General features: G+C 42.0%; 1 protein-coding gene and 1 non-coding gene across 2 annotated transcripts in view; both read left to right on the top strand.

Annotated features, from left to right (window-relative positions):
* The window catches only part of WWOX (WW domain containing oxidoreductase), a 930,620-nt gene that overhangs the window by 277,728 nt on the left and 634,488 nt on the right, over positions 1-18,404 (top strand). The window lies entirely within an intron of this gene.
* LOC118531119 (U6 spliceosomal RNA) lies at positions 3,176-3,282 on the top strand. Its single transcript, XR_004914995.2, has one exon. It is a non-coding gene; the product is annotated as a U6 spliceosomal RNA (small nuclear RNA).

The raw sequence follows: 18,404 nt of genomic DNA, 5'->3' as shown, positions 1-18,404 counted from the left end.
ATCCTCATCACCACTTGGCTGTCTATGCTTCACAGCTCCGTCCGCGTTGCACACCAGAAGTGTTTCCCTTGACACAAGTGTAGCTGGAATACACATCCCCTTGCACAAGGTCAAGGAATCAAGAAGCACAGCCCAGCCTTGTGCATGGAGGCTCTGCCTTTGCTCCACCCGAGCTGGCTCCCTGAAGTATTAAACAACGGTATTCTAATATCAGTGTCCCTGTTTTATTTGCTGTGACTTGCTGTGACTACGGTGATTTTAGTTACAGTAATTAGGTCACCCTTCATGGAGTCAGGCTATTTTAAGTGCCTCTTTAAGGAATATTGTTGCAGATCAGTAATTTTACAATTGGATGTTCTTGTGCAACTTTATTAAATGTAATCTGTCTTTTAAATGTTGCTCTTTTACAGTTATACATTTCTAATTGTTGCTGTAAATGCATTATCACTTTGAAATTAATTAATTTTTCCATTTTGGCCGCCTGCAGTATAATAATCACTAATGAGAAACTCATAGGGATTAATCTCAGCACAGCGACCCCTACTGGTAAATCTGTGTCTTTGGCACCTTGTCCCCTTGAGGTCTGGAGGGCAGGACAGGTGGATGAGGAGTCTGTGAGGGAAACATTTGTCTCCCTTCCCACCAACTTTTGTAAAAATAAAAATAATACAAATGGGAATAGGATTTTTTTTTAAGAAAGCTTTACGCCCAGTGTGGGGCTTGAACTCACAACCCAGAGATCAAGAGTCACACTCTGTACCTACTAAGCCAGCCAGATGCCCCGGGAATAAGGGTGTTTTTAAATATTGTTTAAAAAATATACAGGATTCTTTAACTGCTTTTGAAACATCTTAAAGGAAACTAAAGTTTGACGGGAGCTTTCTGATAATGAAGTCACATCCATCATGTGTATTTTCCTGTCTTTCTAGCTTTCTTTTATGCTGTTAAAATACTCTAAAGTTGTATTTTGTGTATGTATGTATGAATATACATTGTAAGTGTATATAAAGTATTCATATATAGGTTTTTCTCCAAGTAATGTAATTCACAAAACCAGACCCAGTGATAGGAAAGATGTTCAAGGGTAATTTTGGCTGTTGGTGATTGTTGCCATGTGTGTTGACTTTAGATTCCTGCCATACTTCCAGGTAGGATGCGACTTGGCACTTTAGGCCAGACATCGTGATGCTTTATGCCTCGGCATGTGTGTCTTCATTGATTCCTCACAACGGCTCTGCAATTTTAGAACCATTACCCTCCTCTTGTAGTTAAAAAGCACAAAGGACTTGCCCAGATCACAGACCCTTCAGGGGCTCCTCCTGAGTGCACTTGTTCAGATCACCACAGCACCTCTGCCTTGTAGATCTCTCCTTGTGCACTTAGGTTTCCTTTTAAAATGTTTGAAAGTACCTTCATGAACTTAACCCTCAGCCTTCTTAGCGCCCCCTCCGCCCCCCCCGCAATAAACTTTCATTTCTGGTAAACAACATCTGAGCTCGTGTTCCTAGGTCCAAGCCAGCCCTTTGCAGATCGGTATGTAAATTTGAAGCTGAACACTGTCACGTGGCCTCTTAGGGTGTTTTGTGCGACCAAATATTTATGTTGGCAGGTAGCAGTAGAAAGAGTATCATGTGTTAGGGTAGCAAGAGCTTAGCAGATGTTTTAGGGAACTGCGTTTTCAAATCATTTTACATTAAAAAATGACTTGAGTTTGTAGAACTTCTGGAATGATTGAGTTATGTTTCCTGTGGCCGTGTAAAGCCAGTCATTGTGCTGAGTTTTAACAGATGTGCATCTACCCCGCTAATGGATGGACCTGCAACGCTGGTTCTGTTGCAAAGTTATAAATTATAACTAGAAAAAGCACAAGATGTCATTACTTCTAACCTTCGCGAAAGCCAAGCTGAGTAATTCTGCCCTTGAATAACCCGCTGCAGGGTGATTTATAGTTGTATAATTTAAAACATAATGAAGGAGATAATAGATGTTGATTTGTTCTTTAAATTAGTGTTTTAGAAAAATACTTCCCCCCATTCCCTTTAAATACCTGCAGCTGACTACACTGTAGATACGATCAAGGACAAAACCCTGTTCAAATCTTTACTGGTGCGCTGGAGTTAAATGCAGGGGCCTTTTTCTGTGTTGGGAGGAGGAGATACAGTTTTCACTGGAGAAATTTCAGCATATTCTTCACTAATGTAAATATTTTGGGACTCCCGAGTGAGGGTTGAATTCTCTTGCTGCTTTGCTCTTGCCAGTCCAGGTATGTCAGAAAACTAGACTCCTGAGACCCCACTGTGGTCAGGCTGCACTTGACCTTTCCTGCAGAACCCCACAGAAGGACCTAGAGGCTGTGCTCTTTCTGCTGAGGTCACATCCTTGCGGCCTCACACATTCTTCTTACTTTCCAGGATTATCATTGGCATTGGTTTTATTAGTCACCTCTGATTCTGTCCAGAGCTTTAAAATTAACAGTGTTTGCTCAATTCAGAGTCCAAGGGATATGGTAGAGTAGAAAAGAACAAAGGATTTAGAATCATTAGGCCTGTATTCAAAACTCAACGTTTCCACCTCTTTTCATTATATAATTTTGAAATGCTTCAGTCTCTGTGAGGCTTATATTCTATGTCAGTTTTCATGTTTTGGGCTGTGGGTTATTAACACCCGGTTAAAAGTGTTTGGAATAATAGTGGTTTGTTTTTCCCATATATGCAGAAATCCAGAGGCTTCCAGGGGTATGTTTGGCTACTGCATAGGCAGCTCCTTTGTGATTGTCTTGGCTTTTCCCTCATGCTTATAAGATGGCTGCAGTAGCTCCAACCATTGCATCCTCTGTGATGAGGTCTGAAGTTAGAATGGGAGGGATGGGACCCCCTCTTTGCACATCTCCCTTCTTTATCAAGGAAGAGAACATTCTGTCTCAGAACCGTCCTGTGTAGCAGATTTTCCTTCAGCTCCCACTGGCTGGGATTGAGTCCCTTGTCCATATCCTAGGTGCAAGGGAGGCTGGGAAAGTGCATTTTTTGGCATTTTGTATCTCTAGGGTGGGAGTTGAGATCTGGTGGCAAGAAAAAAAGGTGGGATAATGGCTTTTGAGCAGGCTCTGTTGAGTAAGTGTGCATATAGAGTTCCCTCATCTGCCAAGTGGAAATGCTGTCTATTTTATGGGGGTCATGTGCTTGCTTCAGCAGCACATATACTAAAATTGGAACGATACAGAGAAGATTAGCATGGCCCCTGTGCAAGGATGACATGAAAATTCGTAAAGCACTCCATATTCTTTTCTGGAGAAATAAAATCTAACCAAGTCGAAATTAAAAAGGCTATTAATGAGGTGCAATAAAAAATGGAGGCTCTAACTGCTAGGATAAATCAGGCAGAAGAGAGAATTAATGATATGGAAGACCAAATGATGGAGGCTATTTTATGGGGTCACTGTGAAAGCAAGTTAGAATTGAGTGGAAGTCACCTGGTCTTGTCTGGTCCCCTTCTATGCAACCAGCTTCACCTCAAGCCACTTGCAGCCCCATTCTCCTTCCTTCTCCAGGATGTTGAAGCATACTGTCCTTTAGTCTAAAACCCTCCTTTTCCTCCACTTTTAGTTACTTTCTGCTCACCCTTCAAAACCCATTCCAAACATCACGCCCCAAGGAAGCCTCAGATCAAGATCTGGTCAAGACCCCCCTTTATGTGCTCTCCTAAGAGCTGGCGTTCAGAGTACTCTAGTAGCACTCCATAAATACGTGCTGAATGAACGAAGGAAGGAACCCCAGAATTTCTCCTCCATAATACTGAATACAAACGCAGTTTAGAAAAAAATAATTTTTGTGGTTTTGTATTTAATGCTTTTCTCTCCCTCTCTTGAAAGTGCTGTTTTTGCCTTCACACTACTGTATCCTTTACTCCATAAAGTAAATGCTCAGTAAATATTTGTAAATGAATAAATGGAAGACGATTAGGTGCTTAATGAATGACAGCCATTAAGGCAGCCCTTATCATTAGTCTGTCTGAGGTGGGCAGGGCACTGCGGTTCAGAATGTGCAGATAAGGAAGCGGATGAGACAGGGGGCCTGGCTGGCTCCCCACAGCTAGTACATAGGGGAGCTGGGACCAGAACCCAGCCCCCCCCCCCCCCAACTCCCGGGCAAGTGCTGGTGAAGGGATCTGCCAGGAGGGTGTGTATGGAGAGAAAGTGTAGAGGGAGAACCAAGAGGCTTAGGGAAGACAGGACAGGCTCCATCCCACTCCTGACCTGAGCCCAAATCAAGAGTTGGATGCTGGATAGACTGAGCCAGCCAGGTGCCCCCCCTCCCCCACCAGCTGCCTTTTTGAAGCCACACCTTAGCTTTGAGGGAAGATGGGCCCTTTCTTGTTAAAGACAAAGGGAAGGGAAATACTCTTGGCTCTGTGAGGCTGTAGCCTCTCATCATGGCATTTCTCTGCCTTGCTTTTCAGCGTTTTCAGTCTGGTTAGGCCTTTGTTCCCGAATGAGCACCCGAGAGGGGATAAAGTGACTATCTGGCCTTAATATGTGTGACAAATTATTTAATGAACATTTAGCCAAGATTTGAAATTCCCCTAGTTTTATCTTCCTCCCCTTCCTTTCTCCTGCACCCCTGCCAGTGTTTTGGTAACGTGCGGGCTGGTCCCCACTCTCTCACTAGCTCTTTTATTGCTTTTAAGTCCGTGGTGCTGCCTTTGATCCTCCCCTCTCGGTTTCCTTTTCTCCAATTTCATGCTTCTTTCCAGTGGTTTTTGGCTGGAGCGCAGCGTGGGCATCGGAGGCCAGCACGAGGAGACAGATGCCGGGGGCTTGCGTTGCCCCGGGACGATGGTGCTGCACTGTGTCTTCTGCGGATAGTGACATTCGTATGGCTCACCGGACGCGCTGATCGTTCCTTGTGAGGTGGACAGTAATGTGTGTGTTCAGCAGCAATAACGACAGCTCCAGTATGGTGTGCCGGATTGCTCAGACACTGAAACCCACACCCACCCTTACCCCTTCTTGTGACTCTAAGAAACCAGCACATTGAAAATGAGTGGAAGTTTTCATATCATGTGCAGACCTACTAAGTGCCGGGCTCTAGGCTCCTGGGTTTACACCTCTATCTCTTGTCTCAATTTAATTTTAGGGTTTGCTGTAATCAAACAATTATGTGTCTCTGAGCAAGTCGTTTACCCTCTCTGGGCCTCAGTTTTGTTATCTGTAAAATGAGTCAGTTGACCAAATTAGTGGTCCTGTGGGTTATGGATTTTGGAGAGCAGTATAATTCAAAAGGAAATAAGAAAAGGATACTAACGTAGATTCATACTTTTAATTCTGAAACCATGAAAAACAAACCTACTACCATCTACTATCATCACTGACTTTTAAGGAATGGGTATTTTAAAGCCAAAAACTATAAACAGGACCCAATTGTGGAATACATTCAACTTCTGGAAAACTCATGACAGTGTCACCGTTGTGTTGTTGTTGAAAGTGCCGGGCCTGTGCTTGGGAATGACTGGCCCAGAAGACCCCAAAGGTCCAAACTTGCAATAAAGCCAACTGCATCTCGGTTAATGGTCATGAGCCGGAGGCGAGGCCATCAGAAATGCATACCCGTCTAGACTTGCCATAGTGGAGGGAAGCAGAATGAAGGGATCTGAGGTTTGAATCAGGGTGTAATCTGACCTAGCGTATAGAATTTCTTTTTTTTCTCACGAGCACCTGTTTCAGCCTATGCCCTTTTATAAATATACACCCCATCTACTTACATTCTAGTTTCTGTAGGTCTAGAACCCTGGGTGTGGCTTCACTGGGTCCTCTGCTTCTGGGTCAGCTCCCAGGCTGCACTCACAGTGTGAGCCGGGCTGTAAGCATCTGAAGGCTCAGCTGGAGAAGGGTCCACTTCCAAGGTCACGTGCTTATTGGCAGGCTTCAGCTCCCTGTGGCCTAGTAGATTGGACACTTGGGTTCCTCTCTGGCAGTTAGGTAGAGGCTTCTCTCTCAGTCCGCTGCCACACGGGCCTCCCTAGCATGGCACTTGCTTTATCCGAGTGTGGAAGGCAGGGAGGAAATGGTCTACCAGCAAGATGGAGTGACGGCCCTTTGCAGCCTAACCACAGAAATGACATCTTGCTACTTTTGCCCATTCCGTTTGTTAGAAGCAAGTCACTGTGTGACCCACATTCACAGGGGGAGGATTTCACAGTGGTACAGAGACTGGGAGGCAGGGGACACTTGACAAGTTCAGTTTCGTTGGGTTTTTCCAGTGCCTTTTGGTAGGCTTATATGGTGGCAGATTTACTCACAGGCTTTGATGTTTCTTGGCCTCATGCCATAGCATGCATCCATGACACGCTGGTGTTTGCCTTGCTCTCCTGTTTGTGTTCTGTGTTCTTGTCTTCTTCCCTCTTTCTGGGCTGAGAGAGGTATCAGATGCACCCATTTTGTTTTTTCTATATTTATGCATTTCTGCCTCATGATGGGAGATAAGATTTAGACCTTTAATAAGAAAGCTTATGAAAAGAATAAAGAAACGTGTGGATTATGTTTCCTAAAGTCAAATATTTATTTTCTTGCTGCTTTAGTGGAGGGGGCCATGTTAATCGATGGCCCAAATTTTCTTTCTAAAGAAACATGTATTGCCGAGTTTTGATTCAAGTTTCAAAAATTGGCCAGAGACCCTGGACTTTTTTTTTAAGCCATAAAGCTAGATAAGGCTTAATGATCATTTCAAAGCCCACGTAGAATATTATTCTTATTCCAGACTATGTATAGTCTGCACGATTTCTTGTTTTGGTTTTGGGTTTTTTGTTTTGTTTTGTTTTGTTTTTAAGTAGGAATGTAAAGGGAAAACAAACACTTCTATTTTGCAGTTTTCAGAAAATATTGTAGAGATTGATTTTGAACGTTGAACACAGTGATTCTGAGTGTGTTCATGTTCTAAAACCTCTCCTTTAAAATGTATAAGTAAAGTATCTTATTTAGTAATATTCTAATTTCCCCTGTGAAATATCAAGGTTTTTTACTGAGCTGAGGCTTTTGTTTCTCCACATACCACCTTGTATAGAATCTGCACCACTTGGAAACATTTCATCTTTGAGTTTCATATGATGGGGTCTCTTTAATCATTTACATTTTGAAAAAAGAAAGTGAAATATTCTTTAAGAAGCCAAAATAATCCACAGGAATATATGGTGTTTGTTCAGCTGGATATCTTATTTATTTGAAGTACTGAGAGAAATCTCTTCTGACTGCTCAAAAAGGGGAAGAATAAACAGTAAGAGTGTCCAAGTAATCTGAGCTAGAGGGTCCCTCCTTGCACAGAAAAGTTATAAAAAGTATATTCGCCAGATCCAAAAAAAATACTGTATATCAACTACTGAGACCTGCATAATGTTTTCTTAGTATTCTCACTCTTTAGAAGAAAAAAAAAAACAAAAACAACTGTAAAATCAGGGAACTTAAATTTTCTTTTGATATTTTAATATTCCTGGGCAGGTGAATGCAGTAAGTCTGGTTTTCCTTCTTAGAGCATAACAATCTCTTGTTGGCTTTTGTGTGTGCGATGTGTCGTTTGTCTCTTTGTTGACTCTATAACCATAAAAGACCATGTAATGAAATTAGCGTGGCCAAAATCTCAGCGTTAACTCTGAGCACATTTCCTATAAAGAAGGCATTAAGAAGATGTTTAAAAGAAAAAAAAAATACAACATATTTCAGAAGAATTAGCTTCTGGAATGTATCCAGTCCTGAAAATAATATAGATTTCTTCTTTTGTTCTCTCTGTTAAAACCATTAGGACTGAGCTGGCGTCTTTCTTATGCATGAAACGTTGGGGAACATACCAAATTCCTTTATCCTGGACCTGGAAGGGTCTTTTCTCTGTTGCACTTTGCTTTCCTCTCCACCTTAAGCTTGCATACCGCATCTTCCAGTGCCATTTTGTCTCACTGCCAGGCTCAAGGGTCTGTCGGATTCATATTTAAGTCTATAGTGGAGGCCTTTTTCATCCAAAGCCAAATAAAAAAATAAATAAATAAAATGAAAAATGAAAAAAAAATTAAGCTAACCTTTGCCATGTCTTCCATCGCTATGCCTCCATGTTAGTCTGTAATGTTAAGATCTGAAATGTATTCGATACAGTGTGGGAGACTCACTGTGAATTTTCCCCGAATGAGCATATGTTTGTGAGCCTAGAGGACAAAGCCCAATAACAACAAAAACCACAGCTCACATTTATCAGAACTCACCTGTTCTAAGTACCTTTTATGTGTCCGTGCCTCTGTTTCCCACCATCCACCACCAACGGTGCAGGGTGGGTAGGAACCGAGAAGAGCGAGTGCATCTGTTTTGTGGAAGAAGAGCGTCTCCTGATGTTAGCACAGAGGCTGTGCCTGGGCTTTGGTGCCGGAGACACGCGGCTCCCGGGCTCCACCTCCTTGTAGTGACATCTGTAATCATGGGCACATCACACTACATCTCTGGACCTCGGATCTTCTTTTTCTCTTTGAAATGGGGAGAAGTAAGAGCTTTTCCTGAGGTCTTACTGATGTCTAAGACTACACAAGAAGCTTTTGTTGGGGATGTTGTCTATTATTTGATCGTAAAACACGTGAAGCTATGCCCTGGCACGTTAGCAGTGCCCTTTCACTCCGAATCCCAGGGAGAACCCCTGAGGAACTACCATTCTATCTTCCGCTTGGTAATGAAATTATAACATATTGCTGGAGCCCTGGTCCAATTTTATGCCTTTTCAAACCATATTAATGCTAATGGTGAGCATGTCAACTTCCTCTGGTTTTTAGTAGCTCTACGTTTTGTTCCCCTTATTCTAGGCTTTTTCTTTCTTTTAGTCACCTTAAATCCGACTTTGGAAGCAGGTCAAATATGAATTAATAAAGCGATTTAGGTTGAAGTACAGGCATATCCCCTTAAATCTGTTAATAACACCAGACCAAAAGCAACTTTATCTTGGTCTGCACTTTTAGACATATTTCTGAATCGTCCATACCCAACCAAAGAGACAATGCAACACGCTTTGAGAAAATGGATCTTTTAATAAAACCATCCTGTCTTCAGGATTTGGGGAAACTTTCATCTGTATTTCCACATTTTGTCCTTGTAATGATTAACATGATACTAGATACTGTTTGCTATCAAGCAGTACCCCCGCTGCCCAGAGGGTAGAACCTTTTAATCAGATAGGTGTGTGTTCGTGTATGTGTATGCATGTAATCACAATTCTTCAAGGACCTAAGAAGCATATGTTTACTACTTTTTTGGTCTTTTTCTTTCTATTTCTTGACTACCGTCTTTCTCCCATGCCCATTATTGTTTTCCAGTTAGCTTTTTATATCTTAAATATATCTTTGTGAAAAATTTATTTATTTCGTATTTAATTCATATAAGATGGTTTATAAAGATGACAAGAGCTAGCTAGCAATCACAGTGCACATGGACACTTGCAGACAGTAAATACTCGATAAATGGTTTTTTATATCATGAGGTAGGCATGCACCCTTAGAAAATCTGCTTGTGGGTAGGAGAAGATAAAACTAGCTATTTCAGCCTACTCTTTTGATCCTGAGGCTTTTCTTCCTTTCTTTCTTTTTTTTTTTTTTAACTGTTTATGAATAAAACATTTTAATCAGAACTATATTAACACTGATCAATTTTTTTCATGGTAGTCTAATACAGGGTGAATTCCATTAAGTCAATTAAATACCTTGATCAAGTTTTTAAACTTGATACATAGATAGTTAAGCTGTTGCTTTTTAAAAAAATATATTTTACTGAAATTCTTTTCACCAGGACCTTTCCCCCTGCCCAGATGTATTGTACAGTGAAGATTTCATCATCTGTTTTCTGTACACACCATATTTTACAGCTTTTGTCTCATGAGTTTTTCTTTGTATCAGTTATTCCCACCAAACCAAACTTTTAGGTTGGGCAAATCTCAATTTCACCACATGCAATTTTTGTCACCAAGTTTTTGTGATGATTATTTCAACCAGAAAAATGTGTTGTTTATTTAATAAAGACCAGTATTCATTTCTTAACTAATACTAAAGAAATTCCTCTGCAAGTCTGTTCTGATATCCTAGGGTTTCTCAGTTATCCAGGATTGGTCTCTGAGGATGTTGCTAATCTGATTCTTTTACAAACTTCGGAGGAGTTGGATGACTTTGAAACGCTTGCCCTTTGTATTGTTGTGGCCAGGCACGTCGTACATGATGGGTCCGGATGTCCTCTTGTTGGTCCAGAACAGTGTCTTTCAAACTTTTTTGGATTACCACCAAAGATTTTTTATGTCACAACCCAATGTATGTATCCTTAAGCTTATGCACGTATGTGTGTCTTCATGTATCATGTGCATGTACATGTGTGTCTGAAACAAACATTTTATGAAATAGTCCTCTAACTGCGGGCAGTGTTGTCTGCTGTTTTCATCTTGGTTGTATTTCATTTTTTAAAGTGATGATTGTGACCCAGTTTTACCGCCCACTAAATAGCAATCTGTCCTTTGAAAATTGCCACTGTAGAACTGTTTGATCTGCGCCCATCTGACAAATGTTCATCGAGTGCCTCGTGAGCTGCCTCGGGGTAGAAAATGCAAAAGTGAGCAAATCATGATCCCTGGCCTATGGGCGCTTACATTGAACAGGGCAGAGATGTCAAGAACACTGGCGTGAGGAGGCATGGGCACCACTGGTCCTACAGAGGTTTTCTACTTCGGGGGTTGATGTAAGAGTAGTCACATGAAATTGCAGAATGGAGACGACGTCTTTACTGAGCCTTGAAGGACATACGGGAGGTGAAATTGTAGACACAAACAAGAGAACATTTCAGGTAGACTTTGCAGCAGTGGTATAGGGTGGAGGCCAGGACTAGGGACAAAATTAAGGATGTGGTAAAAAAAAGACAACCTCAGTAATCAAGATAATATTTAATGCAATATGTTAAAAAATCAAAATTTATGTAAAAACTCATGAAGAAGAAAATTTCTAATTTTAAATAAAAATGTCAGTGTTCTAGCACAGACTCTATTAATGCACATGGATTTGTGGTGAGCTATGCAGGAGGTGAAGGGGGATAAAAAAAGGCCACTGAGGGCCTGGTTGAGGATTTGGGATCTTACAGTGTCCTATTAATGTTCATGATGATGGTGATAAGACTATGATGAGGGGAATGACCCACAAAAAGCTAACATTCATTGAGCAGTTGCTGTCTTCCAGGACTCATGCTGTGTATCTTATCTGTTTCTCACATTGTTTAAGATTGGTATTCCCTGTTATTGCTGGGGAAGCTTGTCAGGATAAATAAATACCCTGCTCAAGGCCACATAACCAAAAGGCAGTAGAGTGGAGATTCGAGCTCTTTCCAATGGGCTCAAGTGCTCAAGTTCCAAATCCCTACCACTGATGGCCTCTGTTGGCTCCAGGTTGTGTCTGGGCTTCAGAGAGGCCATTTTTATGCCAGCAAGAAAGTGAGTTGGGAAGAAGAGGTTTTTTTTTGTTTTGTTTTGTCTTTTTTTTAGCGTAGAGACCAATAGGTAGGCAGAAAGAGTTGGCCTTTTAGAAATTTTGTAAGCCTATACAAAGGCAGTATTAGGGGCCAGGAGATAAATGTTGCAGAACTAGAAGGAGAAACAACTTTTAATGTGTTCACTGAACAGGGAAGGTAAATGGGCAGGAATACAGAGGGGATATATACATTTGTGGACCGATTTGTTGACATGCCCATGCGTGCATGCATAAACAAACAAGTAAAGGAAGATACCTGACATTTACGTTTTGTTTAGTGCTTAACAAAATACTGTCCTGTCTTTTCTTTTTTTTTAATTTTTTTTTATTGTTATGTTAATCCCCATACATCACATCATTAGTTTTAGATATAGTGTCCTGTCTTTTCTAAAGCAGTAGCATTAAATTCTTGCCTTAGGGATATCAGCTAGAGGTGATATGGGGCTATATTTTAACATAATTTAAAGTATTTTTCCTTCGGATAGGTATGTTGTTTATAGATGACTATTAGAATTGTGAATCGGCGGTGTCTCAGAAACATCTTGATATATCTTTCTAGTGATGACACTTAATGAATGATGTAGGACAGATTCTAAGAAAAGAATATTTAGAATATCCACATGTGTCACTTCCATAATATGTATAAAAATTATGCCTATTCATTATTTAAATAGCTGTGGCCTTTTAGTGAATACCAACATTAACAAACCATGTTAACATGACTTAAAATATGTAATGAAATTTGCAATGCCATCTGATGACGGAGCTATCAAATTAGCACACGCAGCATTGACTGATCATCCTTATAAAGAGCTGTTTGCATTGTGAACAGAGAGGATGCACATCCCCTTGTGGGCTGGCAGCATTTCTGCAAGCATTTTCTTAAGTGAGGCCCCTGGCAGGATGGTTTTATTCGATGTTGAAATGTCATGCACTGTGTGCCCGTCCTACGATTCTAATCTGTGCACGTAGGGGAGTTGGCATATGTTCAGACTGGCTGGTAGTGTTCTCTGTGATTGTGTGTGTCTGTCTGCCCCCTTTTTGTTCGTTCGTTTCTGCTGTCCTCATTAAAGGCCTTAACAAGGCATTCCTCAGTTCTCAGATGATGGCTCTTCTGAAGCGGGATTTATTCAAGGTAGCAAAAGCTCTCTTGCAGATATGCCATTTCACCACTTTGCATAAAACAGCAAAAAGTTTTCTCATTCAGTCCAGATTTGCTCCTTGCTCTCTAGGTTCTTTCACAGTAATGACTCATCACAGGTTTTAGCCTACAGAGCTTCACTGTGCAGGTGTCACTTCATGACTTACACGTTTGTCCTGAGTGAGTGAAGGTGAATTCAACCAAAGTTGTGGATGGAAATACAAAAATTCTTTTTTCTTTCTTTCTTTCTTTTTTTTTTTTTTTAATTCACAATTATTTTTTACCCCAGTGCTAAGCTTTCTTTTGGGAAATCTTGATAGCTCTTCCTAAAAGACTCTCTGCTTTTACAATAGTCATGAAGATCACAGAAGGTACGTATAAAAGGACCGTGAACTTAACAGCTTCTGCTGGACTCTCCATGCTGGAAGTCACATGAAAGGTCCCCTTTTCTAGATGAGGAAACTAAGGAGTCCCCCCAGAGGTGAAGGGTACATAGCTTGCTCTGGTTGAGCTTGGCCTGCAGACTCTGTCTCAGTGTTTATCTTCTACCCTTCCCTGTTCCCTGTCCCTGCAGTGTTTTGTTTTGTTGATACAGCATTGTTTGACCTACGTGTTTATTTCATCTCATATATATATATAATTTTAAATTTTATTATTATGCAGCTTTTGAAAAATAAACAGAACGTAAGTCACCTAATTTTTTGGCATTAATACAAGAAAGACAATCTGACAAAGCATATGTATGTTTACATTTATACGTATACACACACAGGAATGCATATATAAACTCATGTGAGTCCTGGAGGCTCTTGGTAGGTGGCGCTGTGTTTCACTTGTGTGTGGCTTGGGGGAAAAACAGCGGAATGATTAGTACATCCTTATTGGGCCAGGGGAAGAAGAAAACCCTTTATTTCCAACAATTTCCATTCCCTGTGTCACCTCGGTATTTAACTGACTTCACTTACACAACTACTTGAAGTTTTCCCAGGCTAGTTGCTACTATTAATTATAACCTAGAAGGATAATACTAGTAAACTAATGGATCGCAGTTCCTAAACGGAGGCCAGCGGATGACTTTGGAAGAACTGATCCACAAGCGGCTGGCGTGGTAGGATGAACTAAGGCTCCCTTTGGTCATCTCAGGTGACCACAGTCCTGCCATCGCCTTGGCAATTATGCAGGCCAAGCCCATTAGTTAGAGATCAAGAAATGGGACCCTGAAATGTCAAGAGACTGTTTCATTCAGGTTCATGCCGAGAGAGTTTTCTTGGCACTTTGAGACTCTCACTTATTTCATGTTTTAACTGAAATGGCCTTTCCAGTATTTTGAATGGATGCATATTTCTTCCATCCTGGGATATATCAAAGTGGCCTGGGAGTTAAGCATTGTGGTTTTATTTTTTAAAAGCTTATAATAATAATTATTATCATAATTATTATTATTATTTTAGTCGTCTTTACATCCAGCATGAGGCTCGAACTCACAACCCCAAGATTAAGAGTCGCATGTTCTTCCAACTGAGCCAGCCGGGTCCTCCCCCACACCCCCCGCCCGAAGGCCTTCTTGATGTTACATATGAAAAATTGCAAGACGAGACTTTAGAGTCCCGAGATACAGTACATAACAGGCAGGGCTTCTCTAAACCAATTTCAGAACATCTCAGAATCGTCTTTGATTATCTTACCCTTATTTGTTATTTAGCTGCATAGTAACTTGGGTGTGGCTTTGATGCTTATAGAGATCTTCACTGATCAGTTCTAGAATCTATTTCATTTTGAAAGTCTTTACCTCTCAGTTTCAGTAATTTCTGGGTATTTAGTACAAAAAGCCACAACTCCTTTGCCTCTCATTATGGTTGGTATTGAAGCCCTCTGGGGGTCTGTGTTGGGGGTGGGGGTGGTAGAGCTTGGAATTTCATAGGTAGGTTCTGCATCATACAAGACATCTGCCTGTCCTGTACACATAGTGTTATAGACATTTACAGTCAGGGATATTCAAGAAAGCCAGATTTTTAAAAAGTATTTTGAGAGAGAAATACCTAATTGTTTCTCTTTATGCAAATCCAAAGTAATTTTCTCCTAGAAAAGTACTAAATATACACTTTGGCTCTCTCTCCTCTCTCTGAATTAATCAAGTATGGTTGCTGCTTTAACTTGCTCAGCTGGAAACCACTAGCTTGTAGGGCTCCGGACTCACGCGATGAGTTAAACACAGGGACCCCCGAGTATGGAAATGACACAGAATATTCATAAAGTGAGGCTGCATGACTTCCCAGGAAGGTAACCCTGCAGCAGGCTGCGTTTCTCTAGTGTCCATAAAACCTAGTCCACACAGCAGCTCCATCCGTGGGTGACGGGGATTTTGCTGATGGTTTTAAAATCAGGGATAGTTTATTATTATTTTTTAAGGATATTTTAGTACACACTTTTTCACATAGTATTAAAGCATGGAATTAAACTGAGTGCCATTGTTCCCCTGGATATCACTCTGACCCTGTCACTCTGGCCTCCCTGCTGTCCGTTCACACATTCATTGTGACATTTTGTATCTTTTCATTTTTTTCACATGGGGGGGGCAGGGATGGGGGTGGGGATGGGGTACACTTGAGCAAACGGAAATGGAAATGCATATCATACAGGTGCAGCATCAGTTACTAACCCGAGAAAGTGAAAGCTGCCCACAAATTCTCAAGGTGGCCTTCGAAGTCTCCGGTTTGTCTTTAAGAAGCTGGCTTAGGATGGAAGCAGTGAGTCACTAATATCATGTTCATGCTTTTCTATAGGTTCTGGGTGATCAGCTTGTAAACGTGCATCTAAATACACACTGTTAGCTTATAATAAGTCTCATCTGTTCATATATTTGAGTTGCCTCTTAAGTATGGGCAGCAATATTAGATAAAGCTCTTCTTGGAATACGGTCATCCCCAGAGAGTCCACATGGTTTTTCATTGCACTCGTATTGAAATCTGCAACCATATTTTAGGATGGGCCTGTCTATGGTGTTCTCATTTGAGCATCCTTTGGACTGTCTTCAGGGTTACACGGGAGGGACAGGAGAGTAGGGAAGAAGCATTTTGCTGAGTGCCAGGCAGTGGGCCGGGTATGTTTTATATGTCATTTCAATTACTTTACTTCCCCCAGGAACCTAATGAATTGCAGATTATTATGCCCATTTTAGAGATGAGGAAATCGAGGACTTGAGTGCCTTGCCTCGGTCACATGGCTCATAAGGGGCAGAGCTGAGCATCTGACATATGTGCCCTCCCCACTGCATCTCGCTGCTTCCCTGAGATGCACCCCAGAGCACGCCAAGGCTTCCACAGGCTCCGGCCCCAACCCCAGGGCTGAGTGTGGTTTCTGGGAGCGGCACCATGGATGGAGCTTGGTATTGCTGCCAAAGGAGCCCACCTGCTCCTCTGTGGTTTGGGAACCCATGGCCGGGAATCAGACAGTGGCGCATGGTAAGGAGAGGTGCAATCCTGCCCTTTGAGATGGACAGCCCGAAGCTGGAGGGAATCACGGGATGGAGAGCGCCAGTGGCCTGCCAAGTCTGACCTTCCTGAGGGCTGTGGGGGCAACTTGTGCTCTATCGTTTTCTTAGTTTTCTACTCGAGAACCCACCTTGCAGTGTACTCCTTCTGTGCTCTCTCCTTTCTTCCTCAAATACTCGTGCTTCAAGTGCCCAGATTTCTCCAGCACTTAAGGGTAAGAGACTGGAGGTCAAGCGACCAGCCTTCTGGAAGCTACCCAGTCCTTCTGTAGAACGTGGGCCTGAGTAACTCGGATTTGCACTTTGCAAGAGAAAAAACTGGTGCAGCATAGGGGGGCACGTCCAGTGACCTGCTACATCTTTGCTTTTGAAGAACTCGAGAGTAGATTTGACCCCTTTTAGACTATGAAATGCAGTATATTCTGAACCAATCCAGGTGACCTTTGAGGGTTGGACCGATGAGCTGGAGCAGTCTTGGAGCAGTGCAGGGTTCAACATTAAATAGGTGCTTTGTCTGAGTTTTTAGTCTGTTCTTTTATATTAGGAAGTATCACTTGCCTCTCCCTCCAAGTTTGGAAGGTATTTTTCTTGGAGAATAATGCTGATCGAAGATATCAGTAAGGATATGGATATTGCTAATCTCATTTGTCAAATTCTAGGCACAGATGTAACCCACGCGGTGGCTCAAGTTTCATACTTGACTAGCACAGCGTTCATGGTTGTCAAACCAACCATACTGTGTTGCCCTCATGTGAGTTTGGTGCTGCAACGTATGTGTGGAATTCCATGTTTGATACAGATATTTTAAAACCTGATTAAAATGGCACATGGGTATTTCACTCTCCACGAAAACTGTACCTTTCACACACACTTCTTATAAATCAGAGAGCCCACCTAGCAAATTCTAGCTTCTCCTGGGTGTCCTATATTTAACACAGGCCCTCCTAGCATCTGAGTCACCAACCACTGAACTCATATTGTCACTCATCCAAATGAGGAACTAATTAGGAAGGCCAGAAAGGGGAAAAAAGGTAGGAGTGTATCTGGGGAAGGTGGGGAATTCTGGGTTGAGAAACCCATCCGCACAAGCCAAATGTGTGTGTAGCTGAAACTCGAGATCTGATTTAATGAAAGAAGAAATAAAGACAAGCCAAACAGGGCCGGCAGGGATCCCCACTTGGGTACGCCTAACGCAGAGAATGGCGAGGCAGCCAGGAGCCGTGCAAAGCTGTTTTCAAAATCAGAGCCATTCACGGCCCCCCCCAAACCCTTGCAGGTCATGCCTGAATACCTTCACTGCGCCCCATGTAAAAATATACTTGGAGGAGATTGGACATGCCCTATGAATTATACCTTATTTATTATCATTGAGCCCTCCCTTTTTCCGTCATGCTTTAGAATTATGGGCTGGAGCAGTTCTTAATACTCTATTTATTTTAGGGGAGGAAAATGTTTTTCTTCAACCACAACATTCATGCAATACCAACTGCTGCCAGTTTCCCCAGCATTTAAGGAAATATTGTTGCAAGGCTTTTATGTTCTGTACTTCAATCAGCCAGACCCAGCAGTATCCCAATAGAAGGACCCTCAACAGACCATTTTCAGCATTTTGCTACAATTAAACTCCTCTGGTTTTAGCCCTCAGGCAATTTAGTACCTTTTTACATATGCACATTATGAACTTTTGACCAGGGTCTCGCAGTCATATATTAGAGTGCTGCTCTTGAAAGCAGGCTTAACAAGTTCCTCTGAGTATTGCAGTTCGAGTCAGTCGTGGAAAAGGTAATTTAAGCAACTTGCAGCGAGGCCATTCAGAATCTCAGCGATGATCCTAAATATCTCTCTCTCTCTCTTGCTCACTCTCCTTTTTTTTTTTTTTCCTTGTTTCCTCTGGAAGCTGGTAGCAAGAGCTTTCAAAGTCTGTGATTGATCTTTTATTCAGTAGCTAACGAGGGCTGTGATTCTATTAGCGCGCTACAAGGCAAGAGAACAGTGATTTAATGAAGTGTCTAGTGAGCCGGCCATAGATTTATCCTGTTGTCGCTAATTTGCGGTGCCGGTGTGCGCATGAAGGAAACGGCACTCACACTGCTATTAAGCAGGCATTTCCTTAGTGAATTGTTGTAAGGTCAGGCACAGTTATCTCAGCAGAAGCCATGCCTTAGCTCTTCAGTGTGTGCAGATGACAGCCGCCGTGCTGGGTGCCCACTGAAGTGGAACTGGGGGATCAGAGGTCCGTCTCCAAGTCGCCCTGAGCGGAGG

Source organism: Halichoerus grypus, chromosome 15 (genome assembly GCF_964656455.1).
Source record: "Halichoerus grypus chromosome 15, mHalGry1.hap1.1, whole genome shotgun sequence".
Lineage (NCBI taxonomy): Eukaryota > Metazoa > Chordata > Mammalia > Carnivora > Phocidae > Halichoerus > Halichoerus grypus.
Note: the sequence above shows the minus strand (reverse complement) of the source record. Positions and strands in the feature narration are given on the sequence as shown.